Below are 24415 nucleotides of genomic sequence, written 5' to 3'. Positions count from 1 at the left end.
ATTTTCCTCAAGTTATGACCTATTTTAGCTTTATGCTAATGACTTTCTTAATAGACAACTGGGCGTATTTTTACTTTTGACCAAGTGGGCATTGTGGAGAGAAGTGTATGACGCTGTCCAATCAGCGTTATACACTTCTCTCCATTCATTTGCACAGCATATAGTGATCTTACTAGATCACTAAGTGCAGCCACATACACACACACTAACGTTACTCAAGTTTCTTGACAGTGCATAAACATCACTTCCAGCCAGGACGGGATGTCTATTCACAATCCCGACACTTCGCTAACGTTTGTGTGGGACTTACAGCAAGGCAAGCGTAATCTCGCTGTAAGCTGTCATTTACAGTGTGTTCTCGCGAGATTTTTTGGAGAGGAGAGAGGGCCATCTACAGCAAGACTGGAAAGATGGGCATCTAAGAGAGAAAGGAGAAGGACTGAGCGAAGAAACAATTCACCAACACTAGTGGATCTCCTGAGAGGAGTCTCATCTCAGGGTGGTCATCAGAAGAGGGTCCTTCCATTTCTTCTTCCTGTAACAACCACTACTGCACATAGTTGGATGCCTGAACCAAGCCTGATTTCCAGGTCAACAGAAGAGTAAGTAATCTGCTATGTCACACCTGCTGGTGGTTATACTCCTATACGGTGATAAATAAAGACTCACATCTTTGTAACTGCTGGAATCGATTTCTCAAGCAAGAGTTTCTACTTCACCTAATGTTCATATTACAAATCCTTCCCTTGTTTATTGCATATATCTAGAGTGTGCACATACATATAAATAGATAGGTAGAAAGTGTGTGATGGCTGTGTATGTGAGAATAAGCAGAGTCATCCATCGGGGTTTATTATAATGTGGTCACACTATTAATATTTTATAAGATTGTTACCATTACTCCTATCTGGATGTCCTAGGTGGTTGTATCCAACTGTTAGGGGGAGAGAATTGTATACATTTGTGTTATTGCTGTATTCCTTTACCTTTGTTTGGTTACTCACAACCAAGTTATAACTTTACCTAATCCAAAATCTAAATATTAAGTAGTTTTCTGGTTCTGTTACCGTTCTCGGTTAGTATATAACTTCATAGTGTATCAAGTGTGTGTCAAACTGGGCGGGGGTTTCCTGACTGAACCCCTGACAGAAGAGACAAGCCCTTCTGTATACCTCAAAAGCTCCTATCAAGACTCTCTGCGCAAAATAAGAAGAAAGAGATACATAAAACCCCTATTACGTTAGAGACTTAATTAAGGGTGTTACATACAGAAGATAGATAAACTAGAATTATTAATGTCTAGTGTTGATTATGATACAGTGGTTGTAAGAGAAACATGTAGTAGTAGTAGTAGTAGTAGTAGTAGTAGTAGTAGTAGTAGTAGTAGTAGTAGTAGTAGTAGTAGGAGACGACGACATGACTGGATGGTGAATATATAACATTTTATTTAAAAAAAAAAAGAGAAGAGATGGTAAAGAGGGAAGAGTTTGGCAGCTACTACAAAAAAAAAGAAAAAAAAGTGTTAAAAGAGGCACAAATATAAAATCTATAACTCCTTAAACGGCATATGGATGTCCAGCTCATTTCACCATGTAATACCACATTCCCTCTGCAGTGGCCAGATGTGGCCTCCCACGTCTTGCGTGGCTTCAATGAGAAGAGTTGATCGCCAGGGGTTAGAGAAGTTATTTAAAAAGGACCTGTGGGGCGTGGCTTGGACATGGCGCTGACCGGACGTGCTTTCTGAGAGCTCCGCGCCTGCACTCCTTTCAACCCGATCATAAGCTAATTTAAAAGCATCAAAAGCGCATTTATTTACTAACCTGATGGTTAGGAAGTCCAGGGCCTCTTCGGGGACTCATTATCATACTCGGCAGATGTCTGCAGCTGGGTCTATTCAGCGTTTTCTGACCGACGCCGGGGCAGGAGCAGTCTCCAAGATGGCGCCGACAGAGGAGAGACGCGATGGCACCGAGTCCTTGCTCCCTGAGGGGATTTCATCTGCGGCCAGCGTTGCTGCTTCAGGTACTGATGGTACCTTTCCTTCATTGTCCGGTGCATCGGGGATGGTTCCCTCCAGGCTAGATGGGGTCACACCGAGTTCTGCTGGGGATGTGATGGCGCTGCCTGCGCGGGATTGCGTGTCACGTGGTGCCTGTCATGGCGGCCGAGTCTCTCCATCTTCCCTCCCGCATGTGCTGGGTCCTGCATTGCTGCCATCCACATCTCATATAGATATGGATCTTCACCCCTCAACGTCAATGGGAGGTGCATCTGCCCTTGGGGATGATTTACAGGGCTTGAGACGTCAGTTATCAGCTTTACCCACTAAGCAGGACATGGAGCGTTATGTTAATCGTCTGGAAACGACATACAAGTCTGAGATACAATCTCTCACCACTAACCTATCCCAATTGTCAGATCAGGTGCAGCGTATGGAGAGCGATGTCTCAGTTATTTCACAGCAACAAGTTTCTCAGGACGCCCGTTTAGATCAGCACTCTCATCAGATTCATGCATTATTTAATTTGGCTGAGGATCATGAGAATCGGAATCGTCGCAACAACATTCGGCTGAGGGGCATTCCTGAGGATATCTCTCCGGGTCAACTTATCCCTACTTTACAATCTCTATTTAATACCTTACTGGGACGCCCTGCTGCAGATCCTATTGAGTTGGATAGAGCCCACAGGACCCTGGGTCCTCGGAACCCGGATCCAGACAGGCCTAGAGATGTGCTATGTCGTGTCCATTTTTTTTCTCTCAAGGAGCAGATAATGAGAAAAGCCCGTGATAAAGGGGAAGTTTTATTGCAAGGGGTCAAGATTCAACTGCTATCGGATTTGTCCAAAATGACTCTGGATAAGCGCAGAGTGCTTCGTCCTTTGTTGGATGTATTGAGGGAGCATGAGATCTCTTATTCTTGGGGTCACCCCTTTCAGCTACAGGTCCGCAGAGATGGGTCATTATTGAGTGTTCGGGATCCAGGGGATGTTCCGGACTTCTGCGCTGCTCTCCGTGTACCTCGAGTCTCCATCCCTGATTGGCCTTATGTTCCCTTTCCGCCACCGCGTCCACGGGCGCGTAGGCGAGGTCGTTCTCCTGCTTCTCCTGGTCGTAGGCATGAGGGTCGCCTAGCTGAACCGATCTGATATCCTTTTTAGACTTTTCTGTGTTCTGTTATCAGAGTTCAATGCAATAATTCTGGGGTTTCTCATTTAAAGCAAATATAGTCTGTGTTCTTATAGCCGCTCACATTGGTGTTACCGCTCGTTGCAATTGATTTTATTTTTGCTGGACACTGCGGGTCCATTGATAGGGTTCGATTAATGTCATTGTGCTTCAGATGTGAATGCTTAAGGTTTTCTAAAATCCCTTGTACCTCTTACAAGTATATGCACTTTTGATAACATTGAATGTATATAGGAATATGCTCCGTTGAGGTATTTCTAGGTGTATATTAATGCGGCATACTTTTGTCTCATTACTATTGGGCGTTATGCAAAGTGCCTTGGTTTTCCTAACTGTAATAATTTATTATTACTTGCTTGAATATAATTGCTGGGTTGGGGGGGTGCGGGGCACTGGCTAGTCTGTGTCCTGACACTTCTCCTCTTAGGGACTCACTGGTTGATTCCGGTGTCTGTTAGAGTGTTTCTCCTTGAGTAGCTCAAGGAGTGGGCGATTAGTTCACCTGTTCGTTTGTCTTTGTTGTTGTATATCCCCTCCTCGTCTGTCTTGTCCTATTTACTTCTGCCTTAAGTGCATTCTTTTGTTGAGCTCCTCGGGGTAAAGACTCTGATGGCGCAATTGAAGGTCTGTACCTTCAATGCTAGGGGGCTCAATGTCCCGGAAAAACGCTCACAAATTTTATATAATATGCATAAAGAACGAGTACACATCTTGTTCCTACAGGAGACTCACTTTCAGGTGGGCCATATGCCACAATTTACAAACAGATACTTCCCGTCTTGGTTTCACAGTGCCAACCCGGAATCCAAGTCCAAAGGGGCTAGCATAGGTATCCACAAGTCACTTTCCCATAAAATCATTGATGTTTTGGTTGACCCGGGAGGTCGATATGTCTTTTTAAAATTGTCTATGCGCAATAAGATTCTTACCCTGGCTAACTTGTACCTTCCCAATCAGGATCAGGCTAGAGTGGGGCGAGTGTTCTTGAAGAAATTGGAAGAGTTTACAGAGGGCGTCTTAATTGTAGGTGGAGATCTTAACTTGACCTTTGATCCTAGGCTTGATACCTCCTCGGGCAGGTCTGCTGTTCCTAAATCACAGTTGGGGGCACTAAAGGCTATGATGCATTCCATGCAATTGATCGACGTGTGGAGGATTCTACACCCTCAGGTGAGAGAGTATACGTACTTTTCCCCCTTGCATAACATGTACAGTCGGATAGATGCTTTTTTGATTAGTCACCATTTGCTTACCTGGCATCCTAGTACTACTGTGGGCCCCATGATCTGGTCAGATCATGCCCCAGTGTTCCTGACCCTTTCGTTTCCTGACTCGGTACCGAATTTTCGGTCTTGGAAACTTAATGATAATTTATTGAAGGATACAGTATGTGTGTCGGCTCTCAAGGACGCTCTTGATGGGTTTATTGCAGTACATGAACATGACCCTACCTCCTTACCACTCCAATGGGAGGCGCTGAAATGTGTCATTAGAGGAGTCCTAATACAGCACGGGGCACGTTTGAAGCGAGAGAAAGGGATTTCTATTGCACGTCTCCTGACTCAGATAAGGGAGTTGGAATCATGTCATAAACAAATTCCATCTTCACAGGTTTTTGCGGATCTTACCACAGCAAGGGAGTCCTTGCGATCTCTTATAGATCAATCACATGCCCGGTTTAGAGATCGGATGAGAAAACACTCATATGAATTTGCGGAAAAGTGCGGTAGATCTTTAGCGCGTATGTTACATCCCCGAACGCAAGCGTCCTACATCCCTAAAATACTATCTTCTTCAGGGGGCGAAGTTCATGACCCAGTGGGTATTACAGAGTGCTTTAAACAGTATTACTCGACTTTATATAACATCAAGGGGCAATTTCACGATATGCAGGCTGAGGCTTTGCGGGACAAAATAGATCATTATGTAAATAGTACGTCTTTACCGCCTTTAGAGGAGGGGGAGGCTTCGGGACTCGAGGAGGATTTTGTGGAATCAGAAGTGGAACATGTTATTAAGGAATCACCCTTGGGCAAGAGTCCAGGGCCTGATGGATTTAACAACAAATTTTATAAAACATTTAAGGCTCAACTGGTTCCCTTTTTGACGAAAGTCTTTAACTCCGTGTCTTCCTTGTGTCCCTTTGCACCCCAGTCCCTTGAGGCTCACATTACTCTGTTACCAAAGCCTGGCAAGGACCCAACCTCTTGCGCTAACTTCAGACCCATCTCATTAATTAATGTAGATGTAAAATTTTTCGCAAAGTTGCTTGCATCTCGCTTGTCACCGTTGTTACCTGGATTGATACGGGATGATCAGGTGGGGTTTGTAGGTGGTCGGGAGGCACGGGATAACACCAACAAAACTCTCCTTTTAACTTCATTTTGCCAATCCCGTAAGATACCGATGTGCTTGCTGTCGGTTGATGCCGAGAAGGCTTTTGACAGAGTGCATTGGGTGTTCCTCCGCAGTGTCCTAAAACAGGTAGGCCTTGGCACTACTATGGTGGGTAGGATAATGGCATTATACCATAGGCCTACGGCTCGGGTTCGTGTTAATGGACTCCTATCTGATTCCTTGTCTATTGCTAATGGCACGAGACAGGGGTGCCCACTATCGCCTCTATTATATGTTCTGGTTATGGAACACCTGGCAGTGGCACTGCGGGGCAACCCTGATGTTAATGGTGTACGGGTGGGATCACAGCATCATAAATTAGCGCTTTATGCAGACGATCTCCTGGTATTTATAACAACTCCCATGATCTCTTTGCCATCTCTGACTGAGGAATTTGAGCGTTTTGGTCATCTAAGCAATTTTAAAGTTAATTACTCCAAATCGGAGGCCTTGAATATATCTCTGGATGCTTCTATGGCTGCCCATCTCGCTCGGGTTTTCCCATTCAAATGGCAATCTACATCCTTAAAATACCTGGGGGTGCAGGTGCCCACGCAACAGGCAGATTTGTTTGCGTTGAACTACACACCTATTCTTCAACGTACTTTGAAGGAGTTGGCAGAATATGGAGGGAACCGCATGTCATGGTTTGGGCGAATTAATGCGGTCAAAATGGATATTTTGCCCAAATTTTTATACCTTTTCCAGACTGTCCCTATTGTAATACCAGCGGGTTTTTTCAAGACCTTACATAGGGCTATAACCAAATTTGTGTGGGGTTCCTCTAAGCCTCGCATTCGTTTTGCTGTCCTTAGTCGCCCAAAAATAGACGGGGGCGCGGGTCTTCCAGACTTTAAAAGATACCATCAAGCCGCACTGATTATGAGGGTAGTGGACTGGTTCCGCTCGGAAACAGGTAAGCAATGGGTGCGTATCGAAAGAGATATGTCTCCTCTTGCATTGACCTCTTTGCCGTGGTTGACTGTCCTACAGCGCCATAGTCTATCTCTGCCTTTCCTCACACGTCAGTTTCTTGTGGTATGGGAGCGGATCATGGGTGCTGCGTGCCTGGTGAATCGGCCGGGTCCTATGACTCCTCTTTTCGACAACCCCTCGTTCCCTCCGGCGTTGGGTATGGATACATTCCTCTGCTGGGAGAGAAGAAAAGGTGGATATCTGTCTGAGACTCTTACTTCTGAAGGTGTCATGTTGTCAATGAATGCAGTCTCTGAGGTTTGCCCGGGGAGAAGATCAACCTGGTGGTCATATTTACAGCTGCGTTCTTATCTCTCTTCTTTGGGGGACTGTCTGGTGTTATTACAGGATAAGACTCCTTTAGAAAAGTATTTATCTTTACCAACGGCCCCTTCGCATGTATTGTCCTATTTGCATGGAGTTCTTCTGCCCAGCTGTTCTTTTTCTCAACTGTCTTTCACCAATGCATGGGACGAAGAGTTGGGGGTTCAACATACTGAAGAGGAATGGGGTACTGCCTTCCTGTTAGCCCATAAATTGCCAATGTCTTGTTTTGCCCAGGAAAAAAACTACAAAATACTCACTAGGTGGTATCGTTGCCCTGCTTTGCTGCATAAGATATTTCCGGATGTGTCTGCTGATTGTTGGAGGTGTGGGGAAGCTCTTGGAACCATGTTGCATATTTGGTGGGACTGTCCCAGGATACGTACCTTTTGGGGGAAGATTTTTGATTTGGGCAAGAAGCTCTTGTACATTGAAGTTCCGACTTCGGCATCTATTGGGTTACTCTCCATGGTTCCTGGATCTCTCACACACCTCAAAAGGGGTATCTTTCGACATTTTCTGACTGCGGCGAGAACGGTGATACCTAGGCACTGGAAATCTCATACGGTTCCCTCTTTGACGGAATGGGTGACAGAGGTGAACGGGATAATGAGAATGGAGGAATTACTGTCAGCAGACAGGGGCAAGTCTGTGCTCTTTGTCCAAACTTGGGCAGTATGGTCTGGATTCCGGGGTGGTACTGATCTACCTCTATGGCTTGATGGTAGGTTCTGAGCAAATTATGTGATCTTTTTCTCTATGCGCTATGTGTGTTTGTGTTTCCCTTTGTTGTCTAGTGTCTTGGGTGGTTGTTATAATCTTTCGGTGGCACTTATATATACCAATGTTTACTTTATTGAGGCCTGGTCCTCTTGGCTATGGTATTATATTACTGTATATGGGGTACAGTTAGCTCTACTGTACTTTAATTCATATGCTTTTTAGATGAGGGGGAGGTTACCACCTATTTAGGTTTATGCATCTTCATAATGTTTATAAACTGTTATAATCTGTATGTTATACATGATACAAATTTTTCTGCCAAAACTGTGTAATGTATAAATGCTGTATTTTTGTTGCTACAAAATAAAAATCTTGATAATGAAAAAAAATAAAAAGGACCTGTCACCTCTCCTGACATGTATTTTTTAGTAAATACTTGTGCTCCCCATTAAATAACATTACACAGCACATTTTCTTTGAACTTAGCACTATCCTGTTCTTCTTATTTTTTCTAGAAACATATGAATAAATTGAGAACTAGGCATTACTATTTTCCTTGCCAAATGGGCAAGACTGACAGCTTCCAATCATTTACTAAGACAGACATGTCTAGAGAGCTAGTAGGTTCTCTTTAAAAAGGGGGTGACCTCATTAGACAACCCCTTTAAATGGGTTTTCCACCTTCTGACAACTGATGACCTATCCACCGAATAGGAAATCAGTACATGATCTGTGGGGGTCAGACACCCGGACCCAGCACAGATCAGCTGGTCCGGTGCCTCTGTGCACCGGACCTACATTCCGGAAGCAGTTGGATCAGTCACGGAATAACGGCCAAGCTGCATTACTGCAGCTCTGCTCCTATTCAAGTGAATGCACGGCCGCTATGCTATGTATGGAGCCAACTGCTTACGACTCCGTACTGTGCCACTACATCTGGAGCCCGCAGGTCACCGGAGTGGCTTAACAGTGCGGGGTCCGGGTGTCGGACCCGCACCGATGATGTACTAATGACCTATTCAGTGAATAGGTCCTCAGTTGTCAGAAGGTGGAAAACCCCTTTAAGGACACATCCAATATGGTCCTTAAAGTAAATGCCTTCCCTGAATGGCCGCATATGAATGGCTGTCCATGTAGCAATATATCCCTGTAATATATCTTTATAGCGATTAGAACTTTGTCTTTCTGATACAACGCTCCAAACTCAATGTATAGACATAGAGTTAAATGATACATTTCTGGCTTCCTGCAGATAGAGCTGAGGATCTTATTGCATACAATCTATACATGAAACTTAATAATAAAACAGTATGCCAGGGGTCAGCAACCTGTGGCACCGGTGCCACAGTCAGCACATGGGAAATGGTTTACTGGCACACTTCCCTCTGTCGGTGCCCAGTGCCGTTGTGTGCTTGGTGGCGATGAACAAAGGGAGAGAGAAAGCGGCTCTTTATTTTGCACTTGGCGGCGCTGATCGCTAGGTGAGAGAGCAGTGTGTTTGTCGCTGAAAGCTTGGCAAGTACACGATGAAACACTGTTCTCCCTCTCCTTGTGTTCAGTGACCCCAAGCACATAATGTAGCGCTGCTCTCTCCTGATGATCAGAGCCAGAAGGACGGAGTTCAGTAACTGTTCTGTAAAAGAAAAAGTTAGCAAAAGTTAACAGCGCTTTCTTTTATGTGCACCCGCCCAAACTGGTGTTCAGTTGTCGTAAACCCTTCTATGTGCACCCCTTCCCCAAACTGGTGTTCAGTAACTGCGGTCTCTCCTATGTGAACACGCCAAATCTGGTGTTTAGTAGCCGCGGCCTCTCCTATGTGCACCCCCTCGAAGCTGGTATTCAGTAGCCGCTGTCTCTCCAGTGTGCAGTTCTCCCTACCAGGTGCTCAGCAGCTGCGGTCTCTCCTAAGTGCACCTCCCAAGCTGGTGCTCAGCGGCCTCGTATGCACCACAGATGGATCATCTTTGCAAATAAAGTCAGGGACAAGGGTCACACTAAAATGAAAGTTTAATTAACTAATTAATTGGTTTATGTCACATACATGGTAAAAGTTTGTCTTATATGATTTTCATGTTTGCATGGCACACTGAGTACTTCATGATTGATTTTTTTGTTTTTTATCGGCACACCATACAAAATAAGGTTTGCTAGAATGTTGTCTTTAATTCTATGTCCATGCAGGATGATTTTGAGCTCAGTATCAGAAAAACACAGCTCTGATTGCTGTCAAGATTTATGACGAAATTAACCAATATAGAATGTTGGTCCTACAAATCACATGGTGCTTCATTTAAGGACCAGAAGAATGTTCCAGATTTTGTCTCATTGCAATAAAGGTATCATATCTACTATACTTTTTTTTTTTTTGACACAAATGTATTTAACATTGCATATATAGACAACCCAAATTTTTAACATAACTGTATGTGGTATTTTGGAGGACAAGTTGTATTTTTGCCACTGTTTGTTGTACATCTCGTTAAATGGCCTACGTTTGACGTATATACCGGAAAAAGCTCCCAACTTATACATTAAACCTAGACTGTGATGGATGCTCTCAGTGGCATCCGTCACCATAGACTGTAATGAACTGGGATCATGAGACTTCATGACATATCCATTAAATGGATTCCATTAAAGTCTATGGGTGATGGATGCCACTGTTTAATGTATCCGTCATCCATATGCTATAAAGTTATCCGTTTAACGTATACATCATAAAAAGATACTAAAAAGCACATGACGTATATGTTAAATGTATACCTGTGACATATGACATACAGTGGCATACGTCACCAAAAAGGTTCCCATGTAAAAAAAAAAACGCATATCGCGCTGTATACTTTTTTTTATGGGATTACGTTGTATGGAATAGTGTACTCTACTACGCTATTCCATACATAAAACAAAAAGATGCACTGATATATACCAGCCTAACGGAAGCCAACGGATGCTCTTTTGGCCTCCGTCGGGCTAATAGAGCCATATGTACACGGCTAGTGTTTATATATAGAATTAAAGGGGTATTCTGGTTTCAGTAAATAAAGTTGTTCTTTAAATAATGAAAAATTATCCAATTTTGTCATTTCTACTTACTTTTATTTAATAGGAACCTTCATTGTTTACTTACAGTGCAAATCTGTCCTGGTCTTGTGATCGACATGCAGGCGCTTGGTCTTTTATAGTTACAGTACAGGTATCAGAGCTGTGTCTCACCTGTGTGTCCATCACATGGTCACGACAGACCGTGAGCAATTGATGCAAAAATTCTATAGGAAAACTGTATTTATAAAACTTTTCATATTACAAAGCGAATAGACTAGTATGATTAGAATTTCACCTGTACTATAAGCAATCTGGTGTCATTTTCTGGTTACACAATACCTAAGGCGTTGCATACACTGTATGTTCTAGGACCGATCCCTGTGTTACTGTGTTAGTAGAGCTCACAGCTTTGGACTAACTCACTTGCTTCTAGTATGTGAAATCTAAGCCTCTGACTATGTATCCTTGGTGGATATATTAGCACCAGAATATCTAAACATCCTACATGATCATCGCGTCTATGATATCCGAGGAGGGACTGTGCACACGTGTCTCGGTGTCTTAGGGAGTCTTCACTACTGTTGCTATTATGATTTTTGTTGAAGACAATAACAAGGTCAACTCAAATCACAAAGGGTGAACCTGAGGTCTGTTACGTGTATGTTTGGAGGAGGCGATACTAGACGGAGAAGACAAACACAGAAGGCTTTGTGCTGTATAGTCAAACAAAAAGACATTGGGGGAATTTAACAACTTTTCTATGCCAGTTTTCTGAAATAGAAAGGTGGCAAATGGCTCAAAAGTCGCAAAACTCTCAACTTTTGAGTAGTGTCCACCGCTTTCTTCACGTTTGTAAAAAGTGGTCGGAGCTTAACCAAAGGGGGCGGGGCCTCGTAGCCGAATGACAGAGCACCATTTTTCAAATCTGACATGTGTCACTTTATGTGGTAATAACTTTGGAATGCTTTTACCTATCCAAGCGATTCTGAGATTGTTTTCTTGTGACAAATTGTAATATATGTCGAGTAAAATTTGGTCGATAAATTCACTGCTTATTTATAAAAAAAAACACCAAAATGTAGAGAAAATTTGCAAAAATGTGCATTTTTCTAAATTTAAATGTATCTGCTTGTAAGACAGATAGTAATACCACACAAAATAGTTACTAGGTAACATTTTCCATATGTCTACTTTATGTTTTCATAGTTTTTTGAACATTCTTTTATTTTTCTAGGACGTTACAAGGCTTAAGTTTAGTAGCAATTTCTCACATTTTCAAGAAAATTTGAAAAGACTATCTTTATAGGGTCCAGTTCAGTGCTGAAGTGGCTTTGAGAAGCCCACACAAACAAACCCCCATAAATCACCCCGTTTTGAAAACTGCACCCCTCAAAGTATTCAAAACAGCATTTAGAAAGTTTCTTAACACTTTAGGCGTTTCACAGGACTTCTAGCAAATTGGAAGTGAAATGTATACATTTCTTTTTTTTTTTTTGCAGAAATTAATTTTTAATCCATTTTTTTCCGTAAAACATCAAGTGTTAACAGAAAAACACAACTCAATATTCATTGCCCAGATTCTGCAGCTTTTATAAACGCACATGTGGCCCGAGTGTGCTAATGGACTGAAGCACAGTCCTCAGAAGCAAAGGAGCACCTAGTGGATTTTGAGGCCTTCTTTTTATTAGATTATATTTTAGGCACCATGTCAGGTTAGAAGAGATCTTGTGGTGCCAAAACAACGGAAACACCTTAAAAAAATACCCCATTTTGGAAACTACACCCAACAAGGAATTCATCTAGGGGTGTAGTAAGCATTTTGACCCCGCAGCTGTTCCTTTTTTCCACAATAAGAAGTAGCTTTAGTTCAAAATTTTTCATTTTCTCAACAAAAAAAAGGAGAAAAAGCAACCCAACGTTTGTAGAGCAACTTCTCCAGAGTAAGGAAATACCCCATATGTGGTCATAAACTGGTTTGGACACACATCAGGGCTCAGATGGGAAGGCTTTTGGAGCACAGATTTTGGGGGATTGGTTTCTTGGCACCATGTCGCATTTGCAAAGCCCCTAAGGTACCAGTACAGTAGAAAAATACTTACCCAAAAGTCTGCCTTTCTTCGTCCAGTCCGGCCTCCTGGGATGACGTTGCATCTCATGTGACCGCTGCAGCCAATCACCTATGTAGTGTAATGCATTAGAACCGTCAGTTTTAGAGCACATTCACACGAACGAGTGCAAACTCGGACGTGAAAAATGGCTGTGTTTCACATCGTAGTTGCACCAGTGCGGGACCCGTTTTCACGGATACCTCACAGACTTCGAGGGATCCGTGAAAACTGAAGAAAATAGGACATGTTCTATTTTCAAAAGACTCTTCACATGGTCCGTTAAAAGAATTGTTTTAATGGCCGTCACTTGGACGTATACAACGTTCGTGCGAATAAGCCCTTACACTAAGAGCAAGCCTCAAGGTGGGGCCTAATAGGCTTCCATACTTGACAGACCAGATTGTTAGGCATCCGGTTGCCATAGCAGTCATCAGCACCCACGCGATCGCGTTGTGGAGATGCTGAACGGCTACAAACCACTTAGAGAATACAGCTACATTGGCGAGGATTGGACGTAGCTCCGGTCCCTGCCATCAGCAGGGTAGTCGCTGTAAGTCGTAAATATACAACATTTTGCAGGAAGCACTAGCTTTCCATGACGTATACTTAGGACAAATGTCAGGAAGGGGTTAATAAGAATCTAGCTAGAGAAAGTTATAACAAAGTTATTAAGAGGTACACACCGCTTAATAACTATCGCATAACCGTCTGTTCATTCGCCACTGAATGAAATCTATGCCCGTAAGAAGCTGGGAAATGTTTCCTCTATAGTTCACGCCAGTTTTTGGCATAAATTATAGTAAATACAGCAGGCCGCGAGTGGACTACGCTCCACACACTGTTTTCAAAATTGTCAAGAGTGGTGAAAATAGGCCAAAATTGTGACATTTGTGACTTTTGTATGCCAGAAAAATTTGCATAGAAACATTGTTAAATTCCCCCATTATGTTGGAAGCAGGAAAATTTAGCAAGTCTAAGGATCTGAGCGACTTTGGCAAAGGCCAAATTGTGATACGTAGACCATTGGGTCTGGGCATTTCAGATCTTGTGGGGTGTTCCCGGTATGCAGAAGTTAGTTCCAACCAAAAGTGGTCCAACTAAACTGACCACGTATCATGTGACCTTTCCCATGACTTTGTGCAAATAATCAGTTTACCGGCAACAGCGTCAGTGGGTGTCCAAGACACATTGATGCGCGTTAGAAGCAAAGCCTAGCCCGGCTGGTCCGATCCCACAGAAGAGCTATGTCACATTGGGTACCTGGAACCAGTGAGCCATACTGTATGGCAGCTGACCAAAAGGACACGGGTCAGAGTCTATAGTTCATATAGTATACCTGTGGTAGCTCGGACAGTAGTAAGAGGGGCTTGGCTGGGACTAGGCAGCAGGCAAGTCCCAGGCGTGGTATACAGCACAGCACGACTTCAGCTCAACACAGCACTTGACCAGGATAGCACAGGATAAAGGTTACAGGTAGCAGGAATGGGAAACACTGGGAAACACTAGGAGACCATTTGCTTAGACAAACTTAAGATAAAACAACAATGCTCAGGCAAGGCAGGAAGGGGATGGGCCCCTCTTATAGTCCAGGGTGCTCATGGGCTAATTTTTACTTTTAACTCAGGTGCGCGCGCTGGCCCTTTAAGAGCAGGCACGAGCGTGCACGTGCACCCTACGGGGCCCGGCCGAGGTAAGCGGAAGTGAATGCTGACATTTCCTGAGGAGGAGGATGGGGCCAGTGCTCGCAGATCCATGGCTGCGGCCGTCAGGGAGTGAGTGAGCCTTACGGCCCGCGGCCATTGCAGTATCCCCCCTCTTACGCCCCCTCCTCTTGGGGCCAGAGCAAGAGAGAAACTTCTTAAGGAGGGGAGGAGCATTGAGGTTCTCCTCTGGCTCCTAGGACCTCTCTTCAGGACCAAACCCCTTCTAATCCACCAAATAAAAAGTTCTTCCTCTTACTCTCTTGGTGTCCAAGATCTCCTTAACCTCGAAGGTGTCTGAAGGACTGCTGGAGGCAACCGCAATAGCGGTTCAGAACCACCGGCTTCAGGAGGGAGACATGGAAGGAGTTGGGGATCTTGAAGGTAGGAGGCAGCCGAAGCTTGTAGGCAACAGGGTTGATTTGCTGTAGGATCTCGAAGGGTCTGAGGAACCTTGGAGAAAATTTGTACGATGGCACCCTCAGTCGGATATTCCTAGAGGACAGCCAGACCTTCGTGCCAGGGAGAAATTGAGTAGGTTCTCTTCTCCTCGTGTCTGCCTTCCATTTCATGCAGTCGACTGCCAGTAGGATGGAGGATTGAGTCTGCTGCCAGATCTGCAGGAAGTTCCTAAAAGCAGAATCAGCTGCTGGTACCTCGGACATAACGGGCACCGGGAGAGGAATTTGTGGGTGTTGGCTGTAGACAATGAAGAATGGTGTATTCCTTGTGGACTCGCTAGTGTGATTATTATACGAGAACTCAGCCTACGGAAGAAGCTGCACTCAGTCATCATGCTGCTTGGAGATAAAGTGGCGTAGGTTGTTCTCCAAGATCTGATTGATCCTCTCGACTTGACCATTGGACTGAGGATGGTAGGCTGAGGAAAAGTCCAATCTCACATTGAGGAGTCTACAGAGGGCTCTCCAGAACCCAGAGGTGAACTGGTTTTACCGATCAGACACAATATTTCACGGCAAGCCGTGCAGGCGGAATATGTGTTGGATGAAAAGGTTGACCAGTTGAGGAGCAGAAGGAAGGCCGGTCAGCGGAACAAAGTGGGCCATCTTCAAAAATTTGACTTTTAACTCAGGTATGCGCTCTGGCCCTTTAAGAGCGGGCACGAGTGTGCGCGCTCACCCTACGGGACCAGGCCGAGGTAAGCGGATGTGAGCACTGACGTCTCCAGAGGAGGAGGCTCGTGCCAGCGCTCGCAGATCCATGGCTGCGGCCGTCAGGAGGTGAGTGAGCTTGGCGGCCCGCGGCCATGGGCATGACAAGCTACTGTAGCACAAACTGCTGAAAAAGTTACTGCTATAATAGAAAGATTTCAGAACACACAGTGCATCGCAGCTCTTGAGATTGCAGAGCTGCAGACCAGTCAAAGTGCCCACGCTGACCCCTGTGCTCTATAGAAGGCACCTACCAAGGTACTTAAAGGGGACTCCAGTTGAGAAGAGTTTTTATCATTTCTCACCTATTCAATGGTTAGATAATAACTGGTAGATTGGTGATGGTCCGACCGCTGGGACCCCCACTGATTGCAATAACGAGGGTCCCGTTTGCCCCGTTTGAATGTAGCGGTGGTTGAGCATGTGCACTGCCACTCCATTCACTTTGTGTGATTGACAGAGATAGCCGAGTAAAACTGGACCATAGAACAATGAATGTAGGTGGCCTGGTCCAGGGTCGGCTCCAGGTTTATGTGGGCCCTTTGGCGACACAGACTTAATAGGCCCCTTTGCGGGGGAACTAGCGGCCGCAGTAAAATGGCAGAAAACTCACTTTGTACTCCCATATAGACGTTAGGACCTGTTTTTGCCCCATATAGAAGTTAGGCCCCCAGTTTGTACCCCCATAAATTTAGTGCCCTCTGTAGATAGTGCCACCAGGGTTGCCAAATACCAAATAAATTTTTTCTGCACAAGTTGGCCCAAAATCATGGACAAACAGAAATTTTTACAGACGGTTTTTGAAAATTGAGAATAACATGTTTCTCGGAATTAAAACATTAATATAACCAGGTCAGCTATGTGAATTGTGAATTAGAAAGTGATAATAATTAAAGATTATAATAATAGGTTCAGGTGAACTCTGCATTTTTACTTCTTGTAATGTACTGGTTCAGTTCAAAGTTGCGGCACTAAAACTTGCAGACAAGACGTACTCAGCTCTAAGAAGATCGGTGCAATATACAAAGAGTGCGACATGGATCACTGGAGATATAGCTACATACTATATATACACGCACTAAAATCATACACATTGCACACATACATACATACTGCAAACACTACATCTAAACACTGCACACATACATACAAACATACATACATACTGCACACATACCTATACACAATGCACACATACTACATATTCACACACTGCACACATACATACATACATACATACATACATACATACTGCCCACACACAGTATACATATATACTGCACACACACTATATATACACACACACTGCTCACATACATACTGCACACATACATACTACATACAGTACATACATACATACATACATACATACATACTGCACACATACATACATACTGCCCACACACTACATATACACACTTACATACTGCCCAAACACTACATATACACACAATGCACACATACATACTGCACACATACACTGCACACACACTACATATATAGACAGAATGCACACATATATATACACACACGCAAATATTACATACACACAAACTACATATACACACATATAGAGCCATTACACACACACTACGTACATACATTGAGGCGCACACTCCAGTCACCGCTTTGTCTGTAGACACATTGACACTTATCTCCTTCCTGTAGTCTGCTCCTTCGGCAACTTCTGTCTCCTCTGACTTCTTCAGCACGTGGTGGTGCTCCAGTGCTGGGGGGAGGGTTGTACAGAGGGAGATTAGGAACTGAAGGGGCTATCAAGGGAGTACTGGACTGTACAGGGTTTAGTAGACATTTTAGCACCAGCAGCAGCTATACAGGTCAGTGGTGCAGACACAGGGAACGAGCTGGGTGCTGCTGACCTGTACAGCTGCTGGGCAGTGAATTAGATACAGAGCAAGCCACCGGGCAAGGGCTTCACACATCAGCAGTGCAAGCTGAAGTAACGGCAGTCCAGCGTCCTGCTCTGCATAGATTCTCCTGTGTCACCTGTCAGGTCCCAGCAAGCCGCTCTCTCTCTGCTGTCGGATTTCCTCCTCCCCGTTGTCCTCCTCCTCTTTGGCGGGCAGGAGGCCCCTGCTAGTACTACACACCAGACGTGGTGCGCGGAGGCATGGAAGGCTGCTAACAATGTGCTACATGAGAGGTCATCACGCAGCCTGCATGTGATCCGGCGCATACAACTTGCACATGTGCAGCTCCTTGCACAACAAAAAAATATAGAAATCACGGACGCATTCTTTTTATTCCGGACAGTTGCCAAAAGTCCTCTCATTTCACGGACTGTCCGTGAATTAAGAGACGGTTGGCAACCCTGAGTGCCATACAGCTCCCCTGGGACTCCTTCTCTCCTCCCAACATCACGGTCCATATATGGACAGTGATGCCATGATGACAGCAGTGACAGCACCTGTCCGCCGAGTGGGCCCCCCCCCAAGGGTAGTGGGCCCCGGCACTTTCCCGGGTTTGCCGGGTGCTGACGCTGACCCTGGCCTGGTCTTATGAATCATGTTTTCTTTTACATCATGTGGCTGGCCGGGTGCGTGTGCGTTGCTTACCTGACATCAGGTTGCACTATAAGAGGAAAACCAGTCGATGAAGGCAGTGTAATGCTCTGGGTAATGTTTAGCTTCAAAACCTTGGGTCATGGCATTCGTGTCGATGTTCTGGTGCTGTATATATGTCCTTAGATTTGTTCTGGTGCTGTATTTATGTAATAAGCTTTGTTCTGGTGCTGTATAAATGTACTGAGCTTGGTTCTCGTGCTGTATTTATGTATCAAGCTTCTTACGGACCTTCCGCTCAATCTTTGAGGAACCTGGGAGAGTTTCTTCGGCTGCTACATCCCTGCTGACCCTACACCAGGGAGACCTCTCCATGGGCGAGTATGCTATTCAGTTCCGTATCCTGGCTGCTGAGTTGACCTGGAACAACTAGGCTTTGGTGGCCACATTCTGGCAGGGACTGTCTTCAGGAATAAAGGACGAGCTGGCTGCTCGCGATCTGCCATCTACACTGGACGATTTTATCCTACTCTCCTCCCGGGAGCATTCCCAAGAGGTTCTCCGGGAGAGAGAACTTCCTAGGCTAGATTCTACTTTCCAGCAATCCTCCTGTAGCGTCCATGGCCGCGGGCCGTCGCGTTCACTCACCTCCCGACGCCCGCAGCCATGGATCCGTGAGCGCTGGTCCCCGTCTCCCTCCTAGGAGACGCCAGCGCTCACTTCCGCTCTGTTCGGCTGTGTCCCGTAGGGTGCGCACGCAAGCTCGTTCCCGGCCTTAAAGGGCCAGCGCGTGCAAATAGGAAATTGTCATCATCATCAACTGCCACGATTTCCTGGTCTATAAGAAGGCCCCTGGCCTTCTAATCCTTGCCTCAGCGTTGTTAGTTTTCCCAGTCTGTCTTGTAAATGGTCCCTTAGTGTTTCCCGTTCCTGATGTTACCCGTGCCTTGTTCCCCGTTCCTGTTTCCCGTGCTTTGCCTTAGTATCAAGTCGTGCCACGTCCCGTGTCATCTGCCACGTCCAGAGGAATATGCCACGTCCTGTGTCTTCTGCCACGTCCAGAGGAATCTGCCACGTTCTGTGTCATCTGCCACGTCCAGAGGAATCTACCACGTCCTGTGTCATCTGCCACGTCCAGAGGAATCTGCCACGTCCTGTGTCATCTGCCACGTCTGGAGGAATCCGCCACGTCCTGTGTCACCTGCCACGTCCGGAGGAATCCGCCACGTCTGGCGCAACTTGCGGCTCCTGTGACATCCGCCACGTTTGGCGCTGTCTGCTGCAACCATCTCCATCTGTGCCAGAGCTTCGGTCACCGTCTGGACTATTCAGGTACCCTTGTGCGGGACGTTGTATTTCTGGGGTGTCCTGTTGTTTGGCCAGCTGCCTCCCCGCTACTGCGGTACGGCCTAGTGGGTCCACTAACCCGCTCCGTGACAGTACGCTCAGGCCATGGACCCCGCTGGTCAACCTGAGACTTTGACGACTCAAGCCATGCTGGCCGAGATGGAGGATCTCCAGTCACGACAAGACCAGCTCCTCCTGTCGGTGAACGCCATAGCCCATCGGCTGCTTGCTCCGACCACAGTCGTCACCGCACCCGTTCCTGCGGTTCCGCCTGCTACACTTCCTGTCTGTACTGGTACCAACCCCCTGTGTTTCTTGCCACTACCTCCACGCTATGACGGAGATCCGAGGTCCTGCAGGGGATTTTTGAATCAGTGCCTGATACATTTCAGACTTCATGCCAGGTCCTTCTGTTCGGATGACGTCAGGATCGCCTTCATCATCTCTCTCCTTACTGGCAAAGCCCTGGCATGGGCCAATCCTCTGTGGGAACATCAGGGACCAGAGACCCGGGACTTGCAGTGCTTCTTACGGACCTTCCGCTCGATCTTTGAGGAACCTGGGAGAGTTTCTTCGGCTGCTGCATCCTTGCTAACCCTACACCAGGGAGACCTCTCCGTGGGCGAGTATGCCATCCAGTTCCGTATCCTGGCTGCTGAATTGACCTGGAACAACGAGGCTTTGGTGGCTACATTCTGGCAGGGACTGTCTTCAGGGATCAAGGATGAGCTGGCTGCTCGCGATCTGCCATCTACCCTGGTCGATCTTATCCTACTCGCCTCCCGTGTCGACATGAGGATCCGGGAACGTTCCCAAGAGGTTCTCCGGGAGAGAGAACTTCCCAGGCTGGATTCTGCTGTCCCGCAATCCTCCTCAGTCGTCCCATCAGAGGATCCGATGCAGGGTGATTATGTCAAATTGTCTACCCAGGAGAAACTACGTAGACGCACTTCTGGACTTTGTCTGTATTGCGGCCGTGGAGGCCATATTGTGCGTCTGTGTCCCCAGAGGCCGGAGAGACCCCATTGCCTAGGATTGGTTGGTGAGACAACCCTAGGTGGAACGGAATCTGACAGAGCATTCGGTTACAAGCTGACTATTCCTGTGACCCTGGTATCCGGCGAGAGGACGCATCAAGTTTATGCTTATCTTGACTCTGGCTCTGCTGCAAACTTCATCCAGAAAGAGCTTGTGGATCATCTTCAGTTGCCCACAGTTCCCCTGGAGACATGTCTGGCTGTTGCCTCAGTTAATGGACTTCCTCTGCCTGATCCCATCATCTCTAAAACCAAGCCGTTGAAGCTCCAGGTTGGAGTACTTCATTCTGAATTTCTTTCTTTCCTTGTTTTGTCCAAGGCCATCAATCCTGTTCTGCTGGGCCTGCCTTGCCTTCGACTACATGCCCCAGTCCTGGACTGGAATTCTGGAGAGGTTCTCCAATGGGGCTCCAAGTGACATGGTCGTTGTCTGTTGCAGATCCCTCCTGTCATGCCTCCTCTGCCTCAGTCGTTGGCGGGACTGCCTCCCCATTTTGCTCAGTATGTAGATGTTTTCAGCAAAAAGGAGGCTGAGACGCTGCCTCCACATCGGTCCTATGACTGCCCGATTGAACTGGTTCCTAATGCCTCTCTTCCCCGTGGACGGGTATATCCTCTCTCCTTACCAGAGTCTCTATACATGTCGGCCTATATCAAGGAGAATCTGGAGAGGGGTTTTATACGAATATCTTCCTCCCCGGCCGGGGCTGGATTTTTCTTCGTTAAAAAGAAGGATGGATCTCTTTGTCCCTGCATTGACTACCGGGGTCTCAACCTGATCACAGTCAAGAACAAATACCCGTTGCCACTCATCTCTGAGCTGTTTAATCGCATACGAGGGGCCAAAATGTTTTCTAAACTGGACCTGCGTGGGGCTTACAATCTAGTTCGGATTCGCCGGGGTGATGAATGGAAGACGGCATTTAACACCCGGGACGGGCACTATGAATACCTGGTTATGCCCTTCGGACTGTGTAATGCTCCCGCAGTGTTTCAGGAGTTCGTTAACGATATCTTCCGAGATCTACTCTATGTCTGTGTTTATCTCGATGATATTTTGATTTTCTCCCCAGATCCGACGACTCATCGGAGGCATGTCCGTCAGGTTCTACTATGATTGAGGGAGAATCATTTATACGCCAAGTTGGAGAAGTGCATCTTTGAGAAGAGTTCTCTGCCCTTCCTGGGCTACATCATCTCGGATCAAGGCCTCAAGATGGATCCTGAGAAAATGAAAGCTGTCCTGGAGTGGCCACGTCCTCAAGGATTAAGGGCCATACAGCGGTTCCTGGGATTCGCCAATTTCTACCGGCAGTTTATTCCTAACTTCTCTTCTCTGACGGCCCCCATCTCGTCCCTTACCAAGAAGGGTGTGAACGCCAAAGTGTGGACTCCAGTGGCAGAGTCCGCATTTATTAGCCTCAAGAGAGCCTTCACTTCAGCCTCGATCCTCCATCATCCTGACGTATCTCGGCAGTTCTCTCTGGAAGTGGACGCTTCCTCTGTTGGTGCAGGTGCACTTCTATTCCAGAGGAGCTCCAAAGGAAAGGCAGTGGTATGTGTCTACTAATCAAGACTGTTTTCTTCTGCTGAGCGCAATTACTCCATTAGAGATTGGGAGCTACTGGCCATCAAATTGGCCCTGGAGGAGTGGAGACATCTTCTAGAGGGCGCTGCTCACCCCGTCCTGATCTTCACCGACCACAAGAACCTCACCTACCTTCAATCTGCACAACGACTGAATCCCCGTCAAGCCAGGTGGTCGCTGTTCTTCACCCGTTTCCAATTTCTGCTCCACTACCGTCCCGAGGACAAGAATGTGAGGGCCGATGCCCTGTCCAGATCATTTGAGACGGAAGACACGGTGGAGTCCCTTCAGAGTATCATAGACCCGTCCTGCGTTGTCACCGCTTATCCTCTGCAGATTAGAGACATCCCTCCTGGGAGGACGTTTGTTCGGTTGGCAGACAGGAGAAGAATTCTCCGCTGGGGACACAGTTCTAAACTGGCTGGGCACGCTGGTATCCGTAAAACCCGAGACCTGATTGCTCGTCACTTCTGGTGAACATCTAAAGATGTTCTGGACTTTGTCTCTTCTTGCACCGTGTGTGCCTCTAACAAAGTGACACTCCAAGCCTGCCGGCCTGCTTCAACCTCTGCCTGTACCCAGTGCCCCCTGGCAGCACATCGCAATGGACTTCGTCACAAACCTTCCTCCCTCAGCAGGATGCAACACCATCTGGGTGGTGATGGACCGGTTCTCTAAGATGGCAGATTTTATCCCGCTGACCGGCCTACCTTCTGCTCCTCGTCTGGCGAGTCTCTTCATTCTACACATCTTTCGCTTGCATTGCCTGTCTCTTCACATCGTGTCAGATCGGGGTGTTCAGTTTACGTCAAAGTTCAGGAGAGCCCTCTGTAAACTCCTGGATGTGAGTTTGGACTTTTCCTCAGCCTATCACCCCCAGTCCAATGGGCGAGTTGAAAGGATCAACCAGATCATGGAGAATTATCTCCGCCACTTCATCTCTTCACAGCACGATAATTGGGTACAGCTTCTTCCATGGGCCGAGTTTTCTTACAACAACCACACGAGTGAGTCCACCACTTCCACTCCGTTTCACATCGTGTACAGTCAACATCCCAGAGTCCCTCTTCCTGTGTCGACTTCACCTTAGGTACCCGCTGCTGACTCTGCATATGGGGACTTCATGCAAATCTGGCAACAGACCCGGTCCTCTATTTTCCTGGCGGTAGTTCGCATGAAGCGAAAGGCGGATACTAGGAGAAGAGAGCCGCCTCAGTATCTTCCGGGGACTAAAGTTTGGCTGTCCTCTCGGAACATTCGCTTGAGGGTGCCTTCATACAAGTTTGCTCCCAGGTTTCTTTTGTCCTTTCGAGATCCTGCAACAGATCAACCCTGTCTCCTATAAGCTGCGGCTGCCTCCTACCCTCAGAATCCCCAGGAGAGGTCCTGGGAGCCAGAAGAGAACCTCGGCGCTCCGGCTCTTATTAAAAAATTCTTCTCTCGCTCTGGCCCCAAGAAGAGGGGGCGTAAGAGGGGGGATACTGTAGCGTCCATGGCCACCTCCCGACGCCCGCAGCCATGGATCCGTGAGCGCTGGTCCCCGTCTCCCTCCTAGGAGATGCCAGCGCTCACTTCCGCTCCGTTCGGCTGTGTCCCGTAGGGTGCGCACGCACTCTCGCGCCCGGACTTATAGGGCCAGCGCGCGCAAATATCATCGTTATCATCATCAACTGCCACGATTTCCTGGTCTATAAGAAAGCCCCTGGCCTTCTATTCCTTGCCTGAGCGATTTTTCCCGTTCCAATTGTTACCCGTGCCTTGTTACCCGTTCCTGTTTCCCTTGCTGTGCCTTAGTATCGAGTCGTGCCACGTCCTGTGTCATCTTCCACGTCCGTAGGAATCCGCCATGTCCTGTCATCTGCCACGTCCGGAGGAATCCGCCACGTCCTGTGTCATCTGCCACGTCCGGAGGAATCCGCCATGTCCTGTGTCTTCTGCCACGCCCGGAGGAGTCCGCCACTTCTGGCGCAACTTGCGGCTCCTGTGTCATCCACCACGTTTGGCGCCATCCGCTGCACCCATCTCATCTGTGCCAGAGCAGCGGCCACCATCTGGACTATTCAGGTACCCTTGTGCGGGACATTGTATTTCTGGGGTGTCCTGTTGTTTGGCCAGCTGCCTCCCCGCTGCGGCGGTACGGCCTAGTGGGTCCACTAACCCGCTCCGTGACATTGAGCTTGGTTCTGGTGCTGTATTTATGTACTTGTCTTTGTTCTGGTGCTGTATATATGTACTGAGCATGGTTCTGGTGATTTATTTATGTACTGGACTTTGTTCTGGTGCTT

Source organism: Rhinoderma darwinii, chromosome 12 (assembly GCF_050947455.1).
Source record: "Rhinoderma darwinii isolate aRhiDar2 chromosome 12, aRhiDar2.hap1, whole genome shotgun sequence".
In the NCBI taxonomy this organism is placed as follows: domain Eukaryota; kingdom Metazoa; phylum Chordata; class Amphibia; order Anura; family Rhinodermatidae; genus Rhinoderma; species Rhinoderma darwinii.
This window is presented reverse-complemented; position numbering follows the sequence as displayed.